Genomic DNA, 27,050 nt, shown 5'->3' with positions numbered 1-27,050 from the left:
CTACAGCCAATCAATAATTCCCTTCCTTTGCTTCCACTTTTTCTCCGTAAGTCTCTCCCAAACTACCTGCTGGTGGAGTGCTCGTAACCACTTCCAGTTTCAGTTCAGTTGCTCAGTAGTGTCCGACTCTTCGCGACTATATAGTCCATAGAATTCTCCAGGCCAGAATACTGGAGTGGGTAGCCGTTCCCTTCTCCGAGGGATCTTCCCAAACCAGGGATTGAACCCAAGTCTCCCGCACTGCACGCGGATTCTTTACCAGCTGAGCCACAGGGAAGCCCAAGAATTCTGGAGTGGGTAGCCTAACCATTCTCAAGCAGATCTTCCCGACTCAGGAATCGAATTGGGGTCTCCTGCATTGCAGGCGATTTTTTACCAGCTGAGCTACCAGGGAAGCCCAAGAACAACCAATCACAGACATCTAGACTTTCTACTACAGCCAATCAATAATGTCTTTCCTTTGCTTCCCTTTTTTCTCCATAAACGTTTCTCCCAAACCACCTGTTGGTGGAGTGCGCTCCTAACCACCTCCAGTTTCAGTTCAGTCGCTCACACGTGTTTGACTCTTTGCAACCAAGCACAGGCCAGGCTTCCCTGTCCATCACCAACTACCGGGAGCTTGCTCAACACATGCCCATCAAGTCGGCGATGCCAGTTTGGTGCTGCCCAATTCAATTCAAATTGATTTTTGCTCAAATAAACTCTTAATATTTTAATATGCCTCAGCTTATCTTTCAAAAATTACAAACTAGAAAAGGACAAGATAATATAAAGTTCTTATTTCAATACCTAATGATGTGATCATAATATAGGTTATATAAAAACATTCAAATCCTTTCAGATGTTGAAATTTATTTCTCACTGAATTCTCAAAGTTGTCAAATTAATGCATGAAAAATTAACAAAACCTTTATAATTGCAAAGTCACGTGTACGAAAACAAAAAGAATTAAGTATCAGAATGGCAACTCTTTTATGTTTCTGAAAAGTAAAGAATTTAAATTCAATTAAATAAATCTATGTAAATTAACAAGAAGATAAAAGTAGATCTTAAATAATTCTAAGAAGAAAAACATTTACCAAATAAATAATGAAACTGAAGCACAGAAAATATCCTAAGTCCACAAACTTCCTTACAGGCTTTGTCCTTTAATTCTACAGTTTGGAAAAGCTCCAATTCTACTGGAATACATTTCCTGAGCAGGTGAAATTATTCTATTTCCAAGACTTGCTCTCTTGGCAAAATTAAGTGAAGCATATACCCCTCCATAACCAGATGGAATGACAATATATTAGGCAAGGAAGGGGCAGGAGTAGCAAGAGAAAAGGACACTTATAAATACAAGCACGTTAAAAGGATATTGATGACGATGAACATACTGCATGCTCATTATCTACCAGAAAACTTTTTTATTCCTTTCATCCCCACAATGCCACTATAAATTACTCATAATGATTATAACTCTTTATATATTAGGAAAGCACAGAGAGGCAAGCCAAAAACCCACTCCAGAGTCCACACTCAATGAGGTTTCCCTCAATCTCTTTTTGAGACACTGAACTGATACACAAATGCTCTCAAAGTAGCTCATTTTAAATATCAGGCATTTCAGGACCTACAGATAATTAATGTTAAAGGAGTCCTGTGGTTACTCCTTATTTTCCAAGTAGTTGCTTCTGGTTAGTGAATGGAAGGGAACCTCCTCGACTACATTTGAAGTTGGCCAAAGTAAAACAGAATTCAAAATACATATATTAGATGAATTATCTCAACCCTCTGAATCAGCAAATCCTACCATGCACCAGGCTAAAGTTTACCTAACAGATAGCTCCTTGTTTTTCGTAAGGCATCAACTACTCCAACAAGCCAAATCTTCAAGCTGAACAGAAATCCCATAACATACCATCTAACAGGGTGACTATGACCATTCTCAGACACTTCCTCTGCCTCTGAAATGCTCATGACCAAGTGTAACTATTAACAGGTCAAGAAATGAATTAATTTCATGGCACTGGAAATTATGTTCATGAAATGAAAAGTGGCCTTGCTGACATTGCATCACTATTTCTAGACAGCGCACTTAAACATCAAATAAATCTCACATCACGGAGACGTGCCAAAAGCCAGTGACCTAGTTTCATTAGGGTGGGAAAGGAATAGCAATCTGTCCTTTGAGACTAGTACCAAAATAACTCCTTTAAAGAACAGCGTCAACTTTTTAGAAGCTTTAAATAATCTTTTCATGCAAGGGCAAATAGAACAGCCAGCGCCAACAGCAAAAATGAATTTTGTTTATGTACCCCCATAAGTTAATATGAGCTCATTATGTTATCAATATTTCCAAAGCTTGGAAAAAATTATGGATCTGTAAACTTAAGTAAGAAATTGTTTTCAAAATCTAGTAATTCTCTTATATTAGGTGATTATTAGACCAGGCAATTATGAGGCAATCGTGGGCTTCCCAGGTGATGCCAGCACTAAAGAATCCGCCTACCAAAGCAGGAGATGCAAGAGACTCAGGTTTGATCCCTGGGTCAGGAAAATCCCCTGGAGGAGGAACTGGAAACCCACTCCAGTATTCTTGGCCACACACACACACACACACACACACACACACCTTAATACAGGCAATCATACCACACACACACACACACACACACACACACACCCTTAATAAAGGCAATCATACACACACACACACACACACACACACACACCTTACACACACACACACACACACACACACACACACACACCCCCTTAATACAGGCAATCATACCACACCAGCAGACTAAGATTATTTTTAAGAAACTCTATAAAAATAATTGGCTGACTTTGCAATGCCACAGTCAAACAAAAATACAAGTAATAAAATACAAGACTTTAAAAGAACTATCTTTATATTACATGTGTATAGAAATATAAAGAAATACTGAGCCTATGCACAGTACCACAGAAACATTATCTGGCACAATAAACACTGGCAAAAATTAAAAACAATTACTTTACGAAGACCTGAGCCAAAAACAAGTCTAAAAGATGCTGGGTCTATGAAACCTATTTACTATGGAATTTTCTTCCTGAAATAAAGAATGTAAGAAACAGGATAAAATTACCTCTTAGAAGAATTACTTGTATAGTGTCTACAAACTGCATAATGTATACAGTATAAGATTCACACTTTAACAAAAGGAACTCAAAGATAGAAAAAGAGGCTGGGTAAGACACATAAGGCAAATGATGCTCAAATGAATTAGGCGTTCACAGCATCACAACCAGGTAAAACAGAATTCAACATAAAAACATTTAATGGGAAAATAGGGGTATGTTGTACCCGTAAAGTGGTATAAACCATAATGGAGATACATAAGACTTCTTTAGACACCAAAAAACATGGAATTGAAATATATGTATATGGTTGACCTCAAAACAACACAGATTTAAACTGTGTGGGTCCACTTAAATGAAAATCGTTTTTTCACGAATACTAGTATTACATAATCTGTGGTTGCTTGAATCTGCAAATACAAAACTGGATATGGAGGGCCAACTATAAAATTATATGCAGATTTCTGACTGCATGAGGGGCTGGTACACCAAAACCTCTGAGTAGTTCAAGGGTCAATGTGTAAGAAAATGTTTGACACATGAAGTACAGAAAAGCTAAAACAGAGTGTAATTAATAAAACATATTCTATAAAATTATGTCTAAATCCTACAAACAAAAAGGATGCTTACTTTTCAGAGGCCACGAAATATTTACAAGTAATGGTCAATGTAACTGTTATACAAAATGAAACCTCAGTCACTTTCTAAAAGTAGTGCTACAGAAAATATTATATGAATATGTTAAAGTGAAACTAGAAATTATTAATAGAGAACACCAAAAATAACTTGGAAACTAAAAATGACAAAAACAGGCTAAAAAAGAACACCCAAAAACTCTTCTTTTGGGTTACTATTAGATAAGAATAGAATGCAAATCTGGAAAATAATGTGTGCTATATGAAAAATAAATGCTAAATAGCTAATATTAGCTTTAAACTTTTTCATCACAAAGAATTGAGATAAACCAACTAAATATTTAAGTTTTTAAGTTAAAAAAACAATGAAAGCACAAAGACAGAGAAAAGATATAATTATCACAAAAGCAGGAAGTTAGAAGTTAGAAAAGAAAAAAATAGCACAACAGGGGTAATAAACCAATAAATCTAAGAGCTGGTTCTGTGGGAAAGCAAATAAGGAGCAACAGAAAAGAATAGAAATACAAATTAAGGAATTAATAAGGGCAAACACCCAAATATGAAAGAAAATTAAAAGCACTGTAAGAATACATGATATACATGTCTATGTGAGCATATTTGAAAATTTGGGTAACTGTATTTACCAAAAACTGTCAAATCATAAAAGAAAAGTTTAAAATGTCAAAATATATAAGGATACAAAACTAAAATTAATACAAAAATTTCAAGGGTGATATTTAATTCTAGGATTACTCCCAGTATATGAGAAAGCAGATAATCAATAAGGATTCCAAATAATTTTTAAGATGTTAATATTTAACTCTACCAAAATCTCACATGATAACATATAAAATAAAATCTCAAAATAATCTTTTCTATAAAAATGAATGCAAAAAGTACCATTTCAATATGTACGTGTGTATGCTAAGTCGCATCTGACTCTTTGCAATCCCATGAACTATTGCCCACCAGGCTCCTCTGCCCATGGAATTTTCCTGCCAAGAATACTGGAGTGGGTTGCCATTTCCTCCTCCAGGGGATCTTCCAGACAAGGGATGGAACTTGCCCTCAGCTCTTGCATCTCCTGTGTTAGGAGGCAAATTCTTTCCAATGTGCAATCTGGGAAGCACCATTTCAATACAGGCATACAGAATTAGTAAAACTCATTAAGCATGAAAGAGTAATACACCATTACCAGAGCAGTTCATTTCAAGAAAGCTAATCTCTCAATACTAGAAAATCTATCTAAGTAATTTTAGTATCAAAAAATTCAACACTATCAATATGCCAAAATATTTCCTTCATAGGATAATGAATACATATCTCAGAGTTAAGGCCAGGAGAATGCATGATGGCAAAACACCAGAAATTTTTCTATACTAGAGTTATAAATAAGAAGGAAGTTATCTAAAGTTATCTAAAACATGTCATTAAATAAAAAACAGCAAGTCACAGAACAAAATGTATATAATATTTATAGGGTGAAAAAACCTACATAGACCTGTATTAATACACTGGTAGATGTACTTTAAATCTGAAATGACATGCACAAAACATTAACAATAATCACTTATTGGGACTAACATTTCCCTTATTATTTTTATTGAAATTAGGAGATATGAGACAACGTGAAAATGTTAGACACTCAGTCATGTCCAACTCTTTGCAACCCCATAGACTGTAGCCCATCAGGCTCCCCTGTCCATGTAAATTTCTAGGCAAGAACTGGAGTGCGTAGCCATTCTTTCCCCAGGGGATCTTCCTGATCCAGGGACTGAACCCGGGTCTCTTGTGTTGTGGGAAGACTGTTTACCTTCTGAGCCACCATAAGCAACTAGTGTTAAGGAATTTCAGTTCAGTTCAGTGCTCAGTCATGTCTCTTTGCGACTAACTCTTTGGACTGCAGCACAGCAGGATTCCCTGTCCATCACCAACTCCTGGAGCTTGCTCAAACTCTTGTCCACCGAGTTGGTGAGGCTATCCAACCATCTCATCCTCTGTCGTCCCCTTCTTCTCCTGCCCTCAATCTTTCCAAGCATCAGGGTCCAAGCATTTTATATATATATATAAAATATATACACATGCTAGTTTAGCAGTGTAATTCTATACACAAAGAGCTTATTTCATAACAGCCAATTTTTCAAACAAAGATAAGAAATCTGAATCTTAACTGGACGTTTTCAGCTCAACCACAATCATAACAGATGGTGCACACCTATGAGTAACAAGTAAACACTGGCGAATCTGTTTCAAAGTATAGGTGGACCTTTCAAATACCCATGCCAAACATCTTTTAAGACTGGTACTGTTAAGTTTGACTTCACTTCTGAGGGTAAAAGATCCTGGAAGTAGTTTGGGGAGATTTTCAGTGAATCGTAATCTAGCAACCATCTGCCTGGGTACATAGAACTTTGCTCACAATGCTTCCGGTCATTTGACAAGAATAATGCAACTGAGTTCTAGTTTACAATGACAACGCGGGAGGCTCCTGAATTCATCTCTTTCCATAAGACACACCAAGTCTACAGCTAGGGAAGGAACAATGTCCTCTGGATGAAACCCCAAAACTACCAGAGAGATCCCTCACACTGGGGAAGTTAGGGGGAAAAAAAAAAAAAACCCACACAGAAACATAGGAGAGGCTGAGGCACAATGTCATCATTAACTCCACACCCAACACAGTAACACAATCCAGAGGCAAGTCGAAAATCCAAACTTCTTCCAGAGGATCAAAGCATTTGAATCCAACATCAAGCACTCCAACTTTTAAGCCCTGCACCTGAGAGATGATACCCCAAAATACCTGGGTGTGAAAGTGAACAGGTTGGTCTCAATGAGAATTAGAGGTATGATAAAGTAGTTCTGGGTTTGATAGACTCACCTGGCTACCTCACAATCCCAGAACAGAGGCAGCTGTCTGAAAAATACCATCTTTCTGAGAAAGAGGCCAATTTGCTTTTAAAGCTTCAGTCCAAGGAACAGGCATCTAATTCAATACCTATCTACAGGCCTATTGAAATACTATCTAAAGACAGCAGAGACCAGTGGATACCATATTTTCACTCTCCTGCCTCATACCAATCACCAGAATCTCCTAGAAATGAGCTTTTATACACCCATCTGGCACTCTGACTTTTCTCACCTAAGAGACACTCCCTTGATCACTAGGCTCTGGAGGCCCACAGAGCTTATATTCACAGTTATATACCTGATGGCACAGTAGAGAAGTAGCTGAACAACAGGTCTAGTATTTTTGTGTAAGAGGCCAATTAGCTTACCTCCATAACTAGGCTAGAGGGGCAGTTTCTAATTAAACACACATCAAAGGGCCTGCTACAATCTTCTCCAGAGACGAAGAGCTGGGAGGAGCCATCTTCCTAACCTCCATCTGCCCTGCCCAAGTCACTGTTGTCTCAGAAAAATCCTTGTACACACACACGTTACCCTCGTTTTTACAGCTGCCACCTAGTCATCCCCTGACAGCCAGAATCTGCTGACCAGCTGGCCCTGAGTTTATGGTACAAAAGGACAACAGCAAACTAAGAGACAGTTCTTAACTGGCTACCACCAAAAGGGTCAGTGTAGAGCGAGCAAACAGAAATGACCCTCTCCTAGTCTGAAAGAATTATGTTTGCATGCCTTAAAAGTTGTTCCTGAGGGTCTGGCTTCTAATTGGCTTGAGCCCAGATGCTGAGATCCTCCCCTCTGAGACACTGACAGGTCCCAACACACCCTCAATTACCAACAGCCACTAAAAATAAAGCAAGATGCTTGGACAAAACCGAAGTTTTCACAGACAGTAAAGAGCTAGGGCAGGGCTGAACAATAAATATCATCACCAAGACTGGGAGAGGTGACTGTTTTATCTAATGTATAAAAAATAACATGGAAAGTCAAGGAAAATAAAGAAACAAAGGAATATATATTCCCAAATAAATGAAGATAAAAATCTCAGAAAAAGACATTAACAAAACAAAGGCAAGTGATTTACCTGAAAAAGAGCTGAAAATACCAGTCATAAAACTGGTCACTAAGGACAGGAAAAAAAAAATGCATGAACAAAAAGGAATTCCATAAAGAGACAAAAAACTGAAGATGCACAGAAGTGACAAAACTAAAGAATACAATACCTGAACTGAGAAAGATAATAGAAGAATTAACAACAAGCTAAATGAAGTAGAAAAAAGGCTAAGGGAACTCAAAGACAAAGTAGTGGAACTCATCCCATCAAAGCAACAAAAAAGAAAAAAGGATGGAAAGGAATGAAGCTTAAGAGACTTATGGGACAACATTCAGCATATCAAAATTCCCATCATAAGGTTCTCAGAAAGAGAAGAGAATGAAGAAAGGGCAGGAAACTTATTTGAAAAAACAATGACTAAAAATATCCCTAACCTGGTGGCTTAGTAGTCAAGAATCTGCTTGCCAATGCAGGAGACACAAGAGACCTGGGTTCAATCCCTGGGTCAGGAAGAACCCCTGGAGAAAGAAATGGCAACCCACTCCAGTATTTTTGCCTGGGAAATCCCGTGGACAGAGTGAGAGAGTCAATTCCTAGGTAGGTTGATAAGAAGTCCAAGGTCCCTGAGTAGGACAGAGGAGTCTGGGGCTCTTGAGGAGGAGTCAGCGGTCTGGAGTTTTCAAAGTGAAATGAAGTCACTCAGTTGTGTCCAACTCTTTGTGAGCCCATGGACTGTAGCCTACCAGGCTCCTCCATCCATGGGGTTTTTCCAGGCAAGAATACAGGAGTGGGTTGCCATTTCCTTCTCCAGGAGATCTTCCCAACCCAGGGATTGAACCCGGGTCTCCGGCATTGTAGGCAGACGCTTTACCATCTGAGCCACTAGGGAAGTCTAAGAAGGAGAAAAGGACAAACTTTTTTGCTACATTCCTTAGTCTTCCTCACATAAAACTTTTTTTTCTTTAAGCCTGGAGCTGATGATTACACAACAGAACAACTCAGCTTAAACTTTGTACTAAGGATTATATTTGGGCTTCCCTGGTGGCTCAGAGGTGAAAGCATCTGCTGCAATGTGGGAGACCTGGGCTCGATCCCTGGGTCGGGAACATCCCCTGGAGAAGGAAACGGCAACCCACTCCAGTATTCTTGCCTAGAGAATCTCAAGGACAAAGAAGCCTGGTCAGTCCACAGGGTCGCAAAGAGTCTGACACCACTGAGCGACTTCACTTTCAAGGATTATATAACAACAATGCACCCTGTTTGAGGACATGTTTCTCCTTCTTGAGAACTTTCTGACTAATCCTGTTATCTTAAAATGTATACTGTGGGAGTGGGTCTGGTAAGATCTTTCTACTGTTAGCTCTAATCCCATTATCTTAAAATGTACATTGTGGGAGTGGGTCTGGTAAACCCTTTACAATCTTGAGACATTCTTTTGATTTATTGAAATAACCAGTTAAAAAAGTATATAGCTCCCTTGCTAAGACTAGAGAGGGGGTCACTCTCTGTCCCTTCAGATGTCTATGTCAGAAGCTTTCTCTGTCCCTTTGTCACTTAAACTCTGCTGCACAAAAGCTCTTGAATGATCAAGCCTGGTCCCTGGTCCCGAAGCTAAATCTGCTTCTTCTGAGATCACAAATCCGACAACATTCACCAGTAAGCTATCAAGAGGAGCCTCTCAGGTTACATACAGTTCATGGGGTCACAAAAGAGCTGGACATGACTTAGTGACTAAACAGGTAAAAAGTCACCAAAATCCAGGAGGCTCAAAGAATTCAGCTAGACTGGCCATGCAAAAAAAGTGTTAAACTTCTTTAAGTTGAAACACAATGGTATGACTTAGTAGCAAGAAAACATATGAAAGTATAAATCTTAAGAGTAAATGACTCATTTAGCTGATATGAAAGCTTAAGGATAAACATTTATAACTACAATAAATTGATAACCATACACAGGATAAAAAGATGGAAATGTGACATGGAAAATACAAATTGTGTGGTATAAGAATAAAAATGTAGAGATTTAGAATGTATTTAAGATATTAATACAGGCTTGTTAAGTTGCTTTATGTAAAACTCATGGCAACAAAGCAAAAATCAAGAGTAGGTATATGAAAGAGAAGGAGATAAGCATATAAGCTTATTACTAAGAACAACAACAAAATCTCCAAATCACAAGGAGACCAAGAAAAGAAGAAAAGAACAAAGGAAATGTCCAATGAAAAGACACTAAATGGCTGAGTGGGTTTTAAAAAAAACAAAGATCTATCTACATGCTGCATACAACAGACTTTAGACAAAAGTATACACAAAGACACAAAGTCAGTTCGGTTCAACCACTCAGTTGTGTCCAACCTCTTTGCAACCCCATGGACTGCAGCACACCAGGCTTCCCTGTCCATCAGCAACTCCTGGAGCTTACTCAAACTCATGTCCATAGAGTCGGTGATGCCATCCAACCATCTCATCCTCTGTCATCCCCTTCTCCTCCTGCCATCAATCTTTCCCAACATCAGGGTCTTTTCCAATGAGTCCATTCTTCACATCAGGTGGCCAAAGTATTGGAGTTTCAGCTTCAGCATCAGTCCTTCCAATGAATATTCGGGACTGATTTCCTTTAGGATGGACTGGTTGGATTTCCTTGCAGTCCAAGGGACTCTCAAGAATCTTCTCCAACACCACAATTCAAAAGCATCAATTCTTCGGCACTCAGCTGTCTTTATAGTCCAACTCTTACATCTATACATGACTACTGGAAAAACCACAGCTTTGACCAGACAGACCTTTGTTGGCAAAGTAATGTCTCTGCTTTTTAATATGCTGTCTAGGTTGGTCACAGCTTTTCTTCCAAAGAATGTTGCTTTTTTGATGATCTAACAGATGTTGGCAATTTGATTTCTAGTTCCTCTGTCAACCTACTTATTTAACTTACATGCAGAGTACATCGTGAGAAATGCTGGCTGCATAAAGCACAAGCTGGAATCAAGACTGCCAGGAGAAATATCAATAACCTCAGATATGCAAATGATACCACCCTTATGGCAAAAAGCGAAGCGGAACTAAAGATGGCATCCAGTCCCATCAGTTCATTCCAGGTTTGATCCCTGGGTCAGGAAGTTCCCCTGGAGAAGAAAATGTCAACCCACTCCAGTATTCCTGCTTGGGAAATCCCATGGACAGAAGAGCCTGGTAGGCTACAGCCCAAATGGTCACAAAGAGATGGACACAACTGAGCAACTAAGCACTGTATTAAAGGGAGAAATAGACAGCAATAGTAGTAAGAGATTTTAATACCCTATTTTCATCAATGGATAGATCATCGAAACATAAAATCAATCAGGAAACACTGGTCTTAAATAACACGTAAGATCAAATGGAACTAACAGATCTTCCATTTAAAAGCAGCAGAATACACTTTCTTCTCAAGCACATTAAAAACATTTTCCCAGGTAAATCGTATGTTAGACTGCAAAACAAATCAACAGACTTAAGAAGACCAAAATCATACCAAGCATCTATTTCAAACACAGAAATCAACAAGAATAAAACTAAAAAATTCAGAAATAACAACATATGATTATACAACATGCTCCCAGAACAACCAATGGGTCAAAGAAGAAATAAAAACATGTCTTGAGACAAGGGAAAATAGAAACACACACATCAAAACTTCTAAGGATACAACAAAATTAGTTACAACAGGAAAGTTTTTAGCAATAAATGTGTACCTTAAGAAAAAATGCAGATCTCAAATGAACAATTATCAAAGAACTACAAAGAAACTTCTAACCCAAAGTTAACAGAAGAAAGGAAAAACTAAAGGTCAGAGCAGAAATAAACGAGATAGCAAATAAGAAGATAATAGAAAAGACTGATGAAACTAAGAACTATTTTTAAAAAGATAAACCTTTCTTGAGACTCTTCAAGGAAAAGAGAAAAGATTCAAACAAATAAAATCAAAAATGAAAGAGAAACTGTCACAAAAGATACCACAAAATACAATGGATCATAAGAAACTGAGAAAAATTATACACCAACAAATTGAGAAAGAAAAGAAAAAAATTCCTAGAAACATATAACCTACCAACAGTAAATCATGAAGAAATAGAAAATCTGAACAGACACAATACAAATAAGGAGACTGAATCTGTAATCAAAAAACGAAAAGGACCACGAATGACATTTTTCACAGAAAGAGTACAAATAATCCTAAAATTTATATTGAACCAGACTCCCAGGGGATTCCCTGGTGGCTCAGATAGTAACGCAACTGCCTGCAATGCAGGAGACCTGGGATCAATCCCCGGGTTGGGAAGATCCTCTGAAGAAGGAAATAGCAACCCACTCCAGTACTCTTGCCTGGAAAATTCCATGGATGGAGGAGCCTGGTGAGCTACAGTTCATCGGGTCACAAAGAGTTAAACACAACTAAGCAACTTCACTTCACAGACTCCAAATAGTCAAAGAAATTTTGAGAAAGAACAAAGCTGGAAAATGATGCTTCCTGACTTCAAATTATAATACAAAGATATAACAATCAAAGCAATAGAATACTGGCATAATGATATACACATAGATGAATGGAACAGAACAGAGGACCCAGAAATAAATCTGTGCCTATATGGTCAATTCACTTATGGTAAAGGATACAAGACTACATGCTTTCCACTGGTAAAAGAACCCACCTGTAATGAAGGAGATGCAGGAGACACTGGTTCAAACCCTGAGTTGGAAAGATCCCCTGGAAGAAGAAACGGCAGCCCTCTAAAGTATTCTTGCTGGGAAAATTCCACAGAGGAGCCTGATGGGCTACAGTTCACAGAGCTGCAGTCAGCCATGCCTGAGCAAATGCACTTCACACACATACAAGACTACACAACAGAGAAAGGACAGTCTCTACAATAAGTGGCACTGAGAAAACTGGAGAGCCATATGCAAAAGAATGAAATCGGATCACTATCTTACCCCACATACCAAAATCAATTCAAAATGATTAGGGCATTCCCTGGTGGTCCAATGGTTAAAACTCTGTGCTCCTAATGCAGTGAGCACAGGTTTGATCTCTGATCAGGAAATTAGGATCCAGCATGATGCATAGCATGGCCAAAAAAAAAGAAAAAAAACGGATTAAACACTTTCATGTAAGACCTGAAAACATAAAACTTCTGGAAAAAAGCAGTAAGGTCCCTAACATTAGTTTTGATGATTTTTTGGATCTGACACCAAAAGTAAAAGAAATAAAACCAAAACTAAGTAAGTGGGAGTTGTTTAGTCGCTAAGTTGCATCTGACTCTTCTGCGACTCCATGGACTGCAACCAGTCAGGCTCCTCTGTTCGTAGGGTTTCCCATACAGGAATACTGGAGTGGGTTGCCATTTCCATCTCCAGAAGCTCTCCCTGACCCAGGGATGGAATCTGCATTTTCTGCTTGGCAGGCAGACTCTTTACCATTGAGCCACCTGGGAAGCCCAAGTGGGAGTATATCACACTAAAAAGTTGCTGCACAGCAAAGGATGCTGTCAACAAAATAGGTATTTCAGAATGGAAAAAGAAAGTAAAAAATAAATCATATATCTGATAAAGGATAGCTATCCAAAATATATAAATAACTCATGGAACACAATAACAAAAAACCTAAAAAAATCCAAATGCTTAAAAAAAAAAATGGGTAGAGGATCTGAATAGACAATTTTTCCAACAAAAACACACAGGTGGTCATCAGGTACATGAAAAAATTCTCACATCACTAATCATCAGGGAAATGCAAAAGAAACCCACAATAAGACATAACCTCACACCCATTAGAATGGCTATTACTAAAAAATAAATAGCAGTTGGTGAGGATATAGGGAAAAGGGAAACTCTGTGCGGTTGGTGGGAATGTAAATTGGTGCAGCTGCTACAGAAAACAGTATGGATGGCCCTCAAAATATCAGAGAAATAACATATGATCCAGCAATTCCACATCTGGGTATTTATCTGTAAGAAATGATAACACTAACTCAATAAGATACATGTACCTTCATATAATCTCTAGTTCACTGCACTATTATTCACAATAACCAAGACAATGGAAGCCAACATGTCCATCAATGGATGAATGGATAAAGAAAATGTGGCGTGTAGACAAACAATGGAATATTATTCAGTCATAAAAAGAAGAAAATCCCACCATTTGCTATAGCATGGATGGACTTTGAGAGCATTATGCTAAGTGAAATCAGACAAAGACAAATACTGTATGATCTCATTTATCTGTGGAATCTTTCAAACAACAACACACTCACAGATCCAGAGCCAGATGACTGTGAGATTCGCAGGGTGGGGTCTGGGTGAAATGGCTGAAGATGGTCAGGAGTTGCAAACTTCCAACTATAAAATAAGTAGTTACATTACACCTTGGGGATGTAATGTACAATATGGTGACATACTTAATAATACTGCATTGTATACTTGAAAGTTGCTATGAGAATAAATCATAAAAGTTCCTATTGGAAGAAAAAATAGTAGTCCGTGTGGTGACAGACATTAGCTAGACTTGTGATCATTTCACAACATATACACATATAGAATCATTGTTGCATACCTGAAACTAATTTAATGTTGTATGTCAGTTGTATCTAAATAAATAAAGCAAACAATTGAAAGATGGATGCACAAGTATTCATTTAAGACATCACAGTACTTCCTTTCCAACCAAGATAAAGTAGCAAAGAGTGGATTTACTTTCTTCTTGAAACACCCAAAAACTTTTCATGACACTAGACATGAGACAACAAAGAACAGTGAAGAGGGAAGATGGGAAACAAGCAAGGTGAGCTCTATGCCTGCCCAAATTTATCATCCAAAAACAATTTCCAGAACACAGCACAGAGAGGCAGAAGCAAGCCAATCCAAGGCAACTTCTCACTTGAGGACAGGCTGCAATCCCAAGAGACTCAAGGAACGACAGTGTGCAGCACAGAGAAATCTGAAGAAAGGAGCTCTGCACTTAGCAAAGTACTGACCATTATGCATGTGAGAAAACTCTAAGTCCAGGGAAAGAACTACCCGAAAGGATGAGAGATTCAAGAAGCTCACTAACTGCCAAGCAAAAGGACTATAAAGAAAACTACACGAAAGCACATCGTAATTTAAACTGCTCTCAGCCAGCGATACAGTGATAAAGAAAACTGTAAAGCAGCTCTAGAAAAAAAAAAAAAAGAAATGTCGTATACAAAAATGAAGAGAAGAATGAGAGCAGGGTCCTTGCCAGAAAAGAAATGCAACTATGAAAGCTGTGAAGCACATCCTGAAGGTACTGAAAGAAAGTAAATGCCAACCTAGAATTCTATACCCAGAAAAAATATTTCCAAATACAGAGTTAAAATAAAGACCTTGCCAAATATTTAAAAGCTGAGAGACTTAAGCAGCAGCAGACAGCACTACAGAAAAGTTAAAGGAAGTCCTCCTGGAGAAGAGAATAATAATAGATGGAAGAAGAGAATAACAACACAAAGAAATAAAAGAGTTAGCAATAACCATGGATGTAAACACAGAAGATGTTTTCCTAATTACTTAAATCTCTTTAAGGAATAATTGATCATTTAATAAAAGTAATTAACCATGCAGTGTGGGTTTGTACGCTATGCTAAAAGTAAAGTATATAACAACATCAGGACAAGGGTCAGGGGAAAACAACAAATGCGCTTTAATAGTAAGTCAATAAAGGTGATAAAACAGAATCATAAAAAATATTCAATTAATCCAAACAAAAATGAAAAGAAAAAGGGGAACAATAATAGAACATATAGAAAACAAATAATAAAGCAAGAGATTTATATATATCAATATCAATCACATTAAACATAAATAGCCTCAGTTGTGAGACAGGGTAAAAAAGCAAGACCCAATAATAAGCTGGCCTACTACAAACATATTTTAAATAAAAAGACACAAATAGGTTCAGAATAAAAGAAATGGAAAGACTATACCAAGCTAACACTAGTAAAAAAAAAAAACAAAACAAATCTGAAAAGCTATGTAAATAGCAGGCAAGAGAATTACATAGCAAAGACATTACGAGGATTGCAAAAGATCATTTTAAGATGATGGGGCTTTAAAAAAAAAAAAGATGATGGGGTTCAGTTCATCATGAGGCATGACAAAAGTAAGTACCTAAGCACTCTGATAACAGAACCTTGAAACACATGAAGCAAACTGAAGAGAGAAAATAGAAAAATTCACAATCACAGCTGGAGGTTTACATTCTTGTCTCTCAACAGTTGATAGAATAAGCAGAGAAAAAAAACCAATAAAGACAAAGAAGAACTGAATAACACTACTGGCCAACTTAATTTACATATACAGAATATTAAATAATTGTAGACACAAAAGACCTAACAAAATAAAGACATGCTGTGTTCATGGGTCTACAGAGTCAATAATGCCAAATTATCAAATTTCCACAAATTGATTTACAGATTGAAAGTAATCTAAATCAAAATCACAGCAGCATATATTTATTAAAATTGACATGATTCATATGGAAATACAAAAGAATCAGACAAAACAACTTTGGCAAGAGGCCTAACACACTACCTGATTTCAAGATTTACTTTAATGCTCCAGTAATGAAAATGGTATGCTATTAGTATCAAGGTAGACAATTTATGGAATAGAAATGAGTCCAGATATAAACCTACACACAAATATGGACATCTCATTTTTGAGAACGATCCAAAGGCAAATAAAAGGGCAATCTTTTCAATAAATGGCACTGCAACAACAAATGTCTATATGGAAAAACAGCATCAACCTATAACTCACACCATATACACACCAAAACTGATTCAAAATGGACCACAGAAGTTCTAGAAGCATAGCAGAAAAACATTTATGACTTCGGTTTAGGCAAAGATTTCTTAGATGCAACATCAAAATCATGAAAGAACAAAATGATAAATCAAATTTCATCAAAATTAAAACTTTCTGTCTTTGAAAGAACTGCTAAGACAAAGACAGTCAAGTCAGATCAAAGGGAAACAGCTAAGCATAATTCTAAAAAAGGGATTTACATCTATAATACTCAATACTAGTAAGAACACTTATGAACAACTCAAAATTCAGTAATAAAACAACACAGTTAAAAATGGGTGAAAAGTTTGAACAGATATGTCATCAAAGAAGAAATGGAAATATTAAGCAGATGAAAAGATATTCAATATCATTAGACACTAGAGTAAGAGAAATTACAACCACAACGAGATACCATATGCCCTTGAGAAGATCTGAACTCATACCAAGCACTGGTGAGCTTACCAGACATCAGTAAGGATGCAAAAGAAACTGGAATTCTCATTACTGTTAGGTGGGAAATCTAACAGACATCTAGTCTAATCAACTTAGAAGCCACTTTGGCAGATTACAATGTAAACACACATTTTATCATATAAAGTCATCCAGTCCTAGGCATTTACCCAAACTAACTGAAAGCATCCATACAATGGTTTATACACAAATGTTCACAGCAGTTTAACTGGAAATAAACCAAGTGTCTACCCACACGTGACTAGATAATCAAACTGTGGTATAGCCAAACAATGTAATACCAAACAGCGATTAAAAAAAAAAAATTAGGTACTGAAACTCATACATGAATGAATACCAAAAGAAATACACTTAGTAAAAGAAGCCAGGCAAAAGATTACATAATATATGGTGTGATTTATGTAAAATTCTAGAAAATGAAACATTTACGTGTGTGTGTGTGTGTGTGTGTGTGTGTGTGTGTGAGCGCACGTAAGTCAAAACTTAAACATGCTAAAAATACATGCAGCTTATTGTGCATCAATTGTAACTTAATACAGCTGTTAAAGATACTTTAAAAAGATGAAAAGTTACAGCAAACCACCACCCAATAACAAGACAAATATCTGTCCTGACAATGTGCCAGGTAATATTATAAGCACACATACTATCCTTGCCAATTCTCACAATAGCCCTGTGGGTATAGACATTATTTTCATTTTACAAAAGAAAACAGTGAAGCATAAAGTACAGAAATAACTTGCCTAATAAAGACTGCTTAGTGAGGGAGGTAGGATTCAAGCCCTGAGATGCTCAGCCCAGAACTCCTCCCATGAACCAGGACTTCACCTACAGGTAGAGATGGCTGCCCGTCAGCCATGTAATCACAAATGCCATGGTTGAGTGGGTAAGAATGTTCAATTTGTATAAATACAAAGAATGCAACTTTACCAGCTCTCCAAACAAGCTTTCTTGTTATCATTAGACTAGGACAAGTACTTTTATAACATAAAATGCTCAGGGTCACATACTGAGGATAAGTCTGAAAGGTTCACACCCTATTTTGCACGCTGTAGCCATCAGAGAGTCAAAATCCAGTCACCAAAATCAGTGATTTATGAAACAAAAATTCAACTTTATTGTCAAAAGATGGGAAAAATGAACTGCCATTCTCCCTAATTTACACATATAGTATTAATCTGCCTTTATGAACTTTCTACATATTTCATTTAATTGCTCAGCAACTGCTTTCTACACTGCTTCAAGTGATTCTTAAAACTTAGTTATTTAACTTGATACATAAAATAAACACTATAGAATATCCAAATGCAAATAAGGCTATCTTGAGTATAGCTGGAAAAAGGAAAGTAAGATGCTGCTCAGTAAATGAATAATCTGATTTCTCAAAATACCAAGTTACTAGTTATTTAAAAAAAAATGATAGCAACAGACATAAATCTAAGATCAGCCAAAACAGCTGATTAATTCAACCCCATTATTATAAAATTTGAATACATAAAGCAATAATGTGAATTTTAATAAAGAAAAGCATGCGGTAAAAACAAAGTATTTCTGATTCGTAAATCTCCAATTTGCTTCATGCAATCAGTCTTTGAAGTTAATTTCCTTCTATCTCCTCCAGGAGCACTAAAATTGGCCCTCCCAATCCATGGATTCACCCAACCTTCTCCAACCAAGAATATTCAGAAAAAAAAAAAATTCCAGAAAGTTCCCAGAAGCAAACTGGCAACTATAGTTGGCAACTACAGTCATCCCTTGGTATGCGAGGGGTATTGGTTCCAGGATCCCTCACATATACAAAATCTGCTGATTATCTAGATCCTTACATAAAATGGAGTAGTACAATGAATACAATTGCCCCTCATTATATCCATGGATTTCACATCCCTAGATTCAACCAACTTCAGGTGGAAATTTTGATACACAATTAGCTGAATCCATGGATACAAAACCCATGAATACATAAGGCCAATTGTATATTTACTGAAAAATATCTGCATATATAAGTGGATCTATGCAGTTCAGATCCGTGTTATTCAAAGGCCAACTGTCTTTACCTAGCATTATACACAAATTGTATACATTGCATACAATTACCCTGGATTTATAACTACTTACATAGCATTTATATTATAGAGGTACTGTAAGTAAGCTAGTGTTAGTGTTAGTCTAACACCAATGGAATACTCAGATGATTACCAGACCTGTAGTCTCAAACTGCAGGTATGAAAGAGATGGTCTCTGGTTTCTTGTAGCTTCAAAGAATTGGATGGTTTATATTTTACATTTAAATTTATGATTCTGAGTTCATTTTGTACACATTGTGGTATTTAGGTGGAAGTGTTTCCTTTTCTTTTGCATATGGATGCCCAATTTTTCTATCACCATACTTTCTCCACTGACTTGCTTGTGTGAATTATCAATTATCATCCAGCCATATTTGCACAGGTCTATTTCTAGATTCTGTTGTGTTCCACAGATCAATGTGTCTATCTTTCCCCCAAACCCACACTGGGTCTGCAGGCCATAAATTCTCTTAGTTTTTCTTAATCTGGGAATATTCTCATTTCATCTTCATTCCTAAAGGACATTTTTTTCTAGATTTCCAGGTTGACAGCTCTCTCCTTTTAACACCATAGAAATCCACTTATTTCTGGACTCCACTGCTTCTGAAGAACCAGTCACTGAAATCATTACTTCCTTATCAATAACGTGCAATTTTCCTTCAATTTTAAAGATGATGATGATCTGGTCTTTAGCTTTAAGCATTTGATTATGATGTGTCTGGTCCTGAACTTCTTTGGGGTTATCTGGCTTGAGTTCACTCACCTTTTTAGATCCTTAGTTTATGCCTTTCACCATATTTGTGAAATTTTCAGCTATTTTTTCTTCAAATATATTTTTCTGGACCACATTCTTTCTCCTTTCCGTCTAAGACTTCTGTGACAAAAACGTTAAACATTTCAGTACCATCCTCTAGGTCCCTGAGGTCCAGTTCATTTATCAGGTTTTTGGTTTTTTTCTCTGATACTGAGTAACTCCCACTGATTAATCATGAAGTTCACTCACTTTCTTCTGTCATCTCTATTCTGAAACTTCCTATATTTCCATTTGTTCATGTGGGTAAAGTCCAAAACTAAGGCCCAACATCATGTGCTGCCCAACACCTTAGGGGAACCAAGTGAACCACAAATGACCTGACCACGGTCTCTTTCCAATTCTGTTCCAAAGGATTATTCAGTCCCCTAGACAAGCAACCCTCCTCGTCACGAAGACTAGGCAGCATTCCTACTTATCCCTGGAGAGAGGGTTCGAGGTTGCTGCCAGATTGTGAGACTCCTCCCTAAGGAACCAGGGGGCACACCACCTTCTCATCACTACAAAGCCTGCCCCCCACACTGTTTTCTCCAATGTTCCCAAGCACAGCCTCCATATGATCCTGCGTGCCATGCGGTGGCTCCCCCTGGGCTGTGAGTACATCCAGCTAAGAAACTGCTATCCAATATTCCTGCCAAATGTGTTTGGCCATCTCCAGAAACCTAGGAAAGGAATCCCTGCCTCATCAACAAGGTGAAGAGGAGGCAACCGAAACAGTTCACCCTTACTTCTTAAAGCAGAAATTGCTTTAAAATCTTAGATAATTCCAACACCTGTCATTCTGGATGACATCTGTTTGATCACTGCTCGTGTAAACTGAGACATTCAGGTGTTCTTCACATGCTGAGTAATTCTGGCCTGGACATTTCGGTTTCAGCATTCAATCAGCTTGGCTGTGTTCAGGCTGCACATTCCAGCCAGCCTTCTGTGAATTGTGGCTTCAGTGTTAGTGATGTTTTCAAGGCCCTTGGCCAGTCTTAGATCTGGGCAGTGGTTCATCACTTGGTTCATATTGAGAATTTGAACCAAGTGTCTGGTTTGCTGCTTAGCATAAGAGACACATGCACAGCTGAGGAATGAGTCCTGGAGTCCATTAACACATCGGTGGGGGTGGGGTCCCTTCCCTGAATTCCTCACTCTTTACTATTTCCCTGGTACTTTCTGGGTCCTAGAGGGCTCCTCTCTTTTGGTCCTCCAGCCAGAACACTTGAACTACAGCAACAGGCTCCGAGTAGGAATGGGTTTCTGCCTCTAACGTGGCCCTATTAATTTCTATCCTTGGCACAGCAACCAGGCAAATCTTTAAAGGTCTAAGATCACATCATGTGCTGCGTGCTCAGTCACTCAGTTGTGTCCCACTCTTTGTGACCCCATCAACTGTAGCCCACCAGGCTCCTCTGCCCATGGGATTCTCCAGGCAAGAACACAGGAGAGGGCTGACATTTCTTTCTCCAGGGGATCTTCCCAACCCAGGGACTGAACCTGTGTTTCCTGCTTTGGCAGGCAGACTCGACCATTGAGCCACCTGGGAAACCCTAAGATCACACTGTACCTCTGCTAATAACCTGCAGGGGTCTATCTCACTCAGGGTAACAGCTGTAATACCTCTATGCTCTGACTTCTCCATTACTTCTCTGACAGCATCTCCTACCACTCTCCTCCTCCCATCTGTTGTGCCTGCAGTGGTGGGGTGAATGTTCCAGGCGTGCTCCCATCTTAGCCCTACATCCTGTATGTCCCTCTGTCTGAAATGCTCTTGTTTCCTATCTGTATGACAATTTCCTCAATTCCCATCAGTCTTAACCCCAATGTTACCTTGTCAATGAGGCTTCCTCTGAACCCTATTTTAAAGTGCAAGCTCTCCTCCCTCCTCAGATCCCTTCCCCTACTTCTTTTTCTATAGCATTTTACACTTCTGCCATAATTCACAACTTACTATTTGCCATGTCTACCGCCTGTGTCCTGGAATGTCAGCTGCAAGGCACCAGTGATCTTTCCACGTTTGTTCACAGCTATATACCCAGTGTCTACACCAGATGGCTCAACAAATATTTGCAAGTTGAGTGAATAAATATACCTGGAACCGAGTGTGTGAGCAAAGGGAGCAGCAGGAAGAGAGAAGGTTTAGAGAAGAGCTGGGGACCCACGATGCAGGTCTTATAAACTGAGGTTTATGGCTGACAGAAATCACACCATTTTCTCAAACTCTCAATTCCAAGTTTCAACTGCCTTATTCCTGTTTGAGTCCAACAACTCTGTAATAGAGCAGTTAACGATGCTTGTACATGTTTAATCTCTCTGACTAGATTTCAGATGGGCGCTTCAAGGGAACACTGCTGAGTCATCTATATTTATACCTGTATCTGTATCTATATCTGTCTGTTTCCTCTACAACAACTAACCACATGACTTACCAACCAATAGCTTCTAAAACACCATAAACAGACAGAAAAGAGTAAAGTGGTCAGTGAACAGATTTTAAAATACAAAGAAATGAGCCTGCACAGCGTATGAAGTGTGTTCATGAGTGCACTAGACTTCAGAGAGCAGAACAAGCACTGGCCTTTAGAGGTCACTAGCAATCAGGCCACTAAACCCAGCAGCGCTGTCCACTGCTCGCAACACTGGTAAATGTTTGATATCTATGAGCCTCTTAAGAAAAGCAGTCTTACTTTGGTTGTTATACTTTTCTTCTTCCTGAGATAGTATGACCTTATTAATCAGATTTGGCACAGAAAGGTCCTATGCTATTTTTGAAAATCAAATTCACCCTCACAGGATCAAGATGAGTCACTGTTGAAGATATTCAAAAGAATAAGGTCAGATACTGATGTAAATTCTAAGAAGATTTCAACAAAGGTTATAAACAAAACTTTCCAAAATGACTACTGTGTTCAGAACAACACACACACTGGATTTAAAAATCTGTCATTACTTCATAGACACACCTTAAAATAGAGTTCCTGGACACCATGCCAAGAGACGCCTTATTGCTAAACACAGCCTACAAGCAGGACAGGCAGTAATGTCCCAAAGCCCTCATCCTGGGGAGGAGGAAGAGACAAAACAGCGGCCTCTTGCTGTGGTCCTGTGAAATCTGAACGCTCTCATTTCCTTCCTTCTTTTTGGATTTTTAATGGAAAATAAAATAAAAACTCATTTTTCTTTCTTCCTTTCTTTTTTTAATTTGGGAAGCCGTCAATACCAATAATAGTTAAAGATTCTTTTCCTGTAAACCTTCCAAGAGGAGGATACTGAAAGTGTACTACAGTTAAGTCACCACCTTAACCAAGTCATCAAAGTAACTGTCACCCAAAGTGGGACAATCTAACTCTTAAGTACCAACAAATTAAAAGAAAAGGGAATAAAGAACATGGCCCACTTACTATTCTCTGAAAACATTTTTTATCATAAACCTAAATATGAGGAAATAACTCAGTCAAATCCAGAATGTGCAAACTTCAAGAAGATAATTTGTCTGACTTTTTTAAAAAAGATTACTGTTCTAAGAAACAATAAGAGATGGAAAACTTTTAAAAAACAAACAAAAATGTAATGTGTGACATTTAAATAAATGCTGAATTAGAAAAGCAAAACAAAAAAACACTACAAACAACATTTTGAACCTGGGATAGTCTGAATATTAATAATACTAATTTTAATACTGTTAGGTGTTACAATAGGGTTGTGGTTAAAGACTCCTTTCTTATTCTTATGAAAAGCACATTGAAATATTTAAAGGTTCACCTCGTTATTTTGAAATGGTTCAGCAAAAAAAAAAGAAAAAAAAGGAATAAGTATATGAGGGAGAGACAAAGAGTGGAAGGAGAAGGGGCGTGAGGAGCGACCTTGGCGAAAGGTATAGAGAGGTTCATTCACTGCCCTTCGTATTTCCTAAAGTTTGAATATTTTTAAAAAAAAAAAGGCTAGAGAGAATGAAAGACAGTCACAGAGCAATGGAAATACTAGACATCTTGTCCACAGGGGTATATATCCAAGCAAAAAGCAAAGAACACTTTTCTTAGTTATAATAAAGTCTCCTGACATATACCCCAAATCCTCCAGCAGAAGCTGTAGAGATGGTTCAACAGAGGCAACTGCAGAGATGTAGCGATGGTTAAACAGAGGCAGAGGCCACTGTTTTCTGTGCACATTTAGCAGAAATTTTCTAAACTGTCAAATAACAGAATCCTAAGCCCCTGAGCTTGTTTTACTGTGGTCTTATAAACATGTTTAAGGGCAGTATTGTTTGGGGAGCTATTCCCAAAAGAGAATTTTATTTTATAATACTGGAGCATTCTCCCAGTTAGGAAGAAGACAGGAAATTTAGCTGCTCTCTTAAAGGTGAAAATAGTGGAGGACAGATAGGGCTATTCAGTATATAAAGATCTCAAATATAATTTAAAATATCACAGGAAGATCCTAGGGTAACAATATTAATGATTTTTAAACTTTACATCATTAAATTTTATTTTGTATTTTTTATATTTTATAATATTTGTCTATATAAATACATATAAAACAAATAAAGGTGCTGGTTTAAGCATAGGACAGTCACTTACACTCCATTTTTAATCGTATCTGACAAAATACAACTTAAAGAAGTTCAATTTGGCTTTACTATGTTTCTACCTTTCTTTACATCTTACTTCTTTTTTAACTATGTAATTTTAATAGTCAAGTAAAAACTGAAATTTAGAATACTAAACCTAAAACTTACAGTGATGGTCCATTAATACACTCATTAGAAATAGTACTATCACTTGAAAACAATCATTTTATAATTTAACTTGTTGCATTATAAGAAGAATTACAAAATATACCATAAAAATAATCATGTTGTTATTCAGACTCAAGTTCAAATAGAAACAGAAACCCAAAAGTAAATGTCAGGTTTTGATCGTTTCTCAGTAAACTGTTATCATAAAAGATTAGAAGTGATAATAATACGCAAACTAAGAGCATCAGGTTAACTCTCGCAGCTGATCAAACATACAGTAAATACAAATGGACAGGTACAGTTTCAATTGGATTAACTTTCAAATGCTGGCCAGTATGAAACCATGAACTTGCAACAACTCAGAAGAGCATTATTTCTCAGACTTACAGACATATATCTTCTAGACTGAATGGAATCCATACATTTCACCCAAAAATATTTATTCCATCCATAGTATTAAAAAGAAAAGGAAAGTCTTATTTTTTTCCCCACAATACTTTTGCTGTATTTGAATTCTTCCTAGTTATCTTCTATCCATCTTCTATCCACAGCCACCGCTGTCTGAAAGATGGAAGGCTGGGACCGCTGACGCAGAAGACAGGCTCACTGATAAGGGTCGGGAGCACCTGGCTGCTCAATGAGCATCTACAACATGAAGCAAGTTTGGTACCAAACGAGGAAGGGAGAAAAAAATTCAGTGTGGTCTGCTACGTCTATTATGGTAATAAGCTCTTCATAACAGCAGCAATGTTCATAGTCCAAAAAAAAAGCAAGGGGAACATCCCAGAGATCATTTTAGGCATAGAAAATCCACCAATTTAAAAACAGTTTTAAGCAAAAAAATAACACAGGGGACTTCCCACCAATGCAGTGGGTGCAGGTTCAATCCCTGGTCATGGAGCTAAGACCTCAGGTGACCTGCCGCCAAAAAACCAAAACATAAAACAGCAAAGACTCTTTTTTAAAAAAAGGCCCACATTAAAAAAAAAAAATCTTTAAAAACAGAAGAAAACATAAGCAGTACTTTCATAGGAGGATCATCTAAGAGAAAGAGGAGAAAAATGAAAATGGAGAAAATATTTGTGGATTAAAAAATTTTTATATGCATAAGACAGAAGAGGATTTTCTCCATAAAATTTTCAGAAATAACTTCTTTAGATATACTTTAAAAAAATACTTACTTAAGCTATTCTGCTGCTATTAAAACAAACAAACAAAAAGAAAAACAGACTTTACTTTGGGATACTTTAATAACCATAATACTAATACAAGAGTGAAGCAAAAACTTCTACATGCACCTCTTATCATCTAAAGGTGAATATGTGGCTTTATACAAAATTAGATTAATTTTCAATAAGTTCAATATTACAAATTACATGCACTATGAACTTGAAAGCTTTATTATATTAATGGAACAACTGACATATATTACCTCAGATTCACTTAGAAATAAAGGGAAGGAAAAAAAGACAGAAAACTATCCTTTATAAATATATGGAAAATGTTAAAGCATTACAAATTTTATAACAAATTCAATAAAAATTTTCTAAATAACAGTATTTATGAGAATCCAAACTCAATCATATATACAAAACATAGGTTCTGATTAATGGATCCACTATTGCAAAGGACCCCCAAAACTGAAGCACATTGGAAAGAAAAGACTAGTTTCTGGACCTAATATGACACAGGCAGATCCCAACAGAAGACAGAAGAAGCTAAAGCTTTATAAATTCTTTCGGCTTTTTCACGCGTCACAGTAAAAAAGACTAGCGTGGTAAAACAGGTAGACAGTAAATGCTTTTACTTACAAGAATTACTTTTTGCACATTACCCAAGTAGAAAACTTAATGAATCATACACATTGATCTGTGTAGTCTTTAATTTCACTGAATTCTGTTTTAATTTCTACCTACACACCCTAATCAAGATAAATATTCTTATAATACGGTTAAACAGATAATTTTAACTCAGGTACAAAAGAAGTGTTCAAACACTGCTCTAAATTTTTAATTATTATTATTTCATTCACAAACTAATAAGTTATCAAAGAGTACAGTCTTGGATGAAGCCTACTTTTTGAAAGAAAGACTTCAACAGAAAGGCAATGGCTCCAAATTCTCTGAGCAGACAAAAGAACAAAATTTTCAGATTTACCTTGTGGTGAAAGATTTCATTATCAATGCTGGAAAAATGCTTTATTAATCTTCCAAATGCAGCAGCTCAACTATCTTTTTTTGTAGTAACAGAGAAGAAATTACACCTCTTCAGATCCAAATCCAGCCTACCAAACAACCCCAAGCTTTGTCCCGCTGCACAGAAACATAAGCAAGCTGGCAAGAAGCCTGGGAACCTCTGCCTCCTCCTGCACTGGGGTCTGAGGGCACACACATTTACATACTCACATTAAAGTTTCAAAATACAAGTGCAATCCTTCAAGA

The 27,050-nt window shown here is 37.3% G+C and overlaps 1 protein-coding gene across 8 annotated transcripts in view; it reads right to left on the bottom strand.

Annotated features, from left to right (window-relative positions):
- The window catches only part of AUH (AU RNA binding methylglutaconyl-CoA hydratase), a 219,048-nt gene that overhangs the window by 106,561 nt on the left and 85,437 nt on the right, over positions 1-27,050 (bottom strand). The window lies entirely within an intron of this gene.

Source organism: Muntiacus reevesi, chromosome 10 (assembly GCF_963930625.1).
Source record: "Muntiacus reevesi chromosome 10, mMunRee1.1, whole genome shotgun sequence".
NCBI classification, from domain to species: Eukaryota; Metazoa; Chordata; class Mammalia; order Artiodactyla; family Cervidae; genus Muntiacus; species Muntiacus reevesi.
Note: the sequence above shows the minus strand (reverse complement) of the source record. Positions and strands in the feature narration are given on the sequence as shown.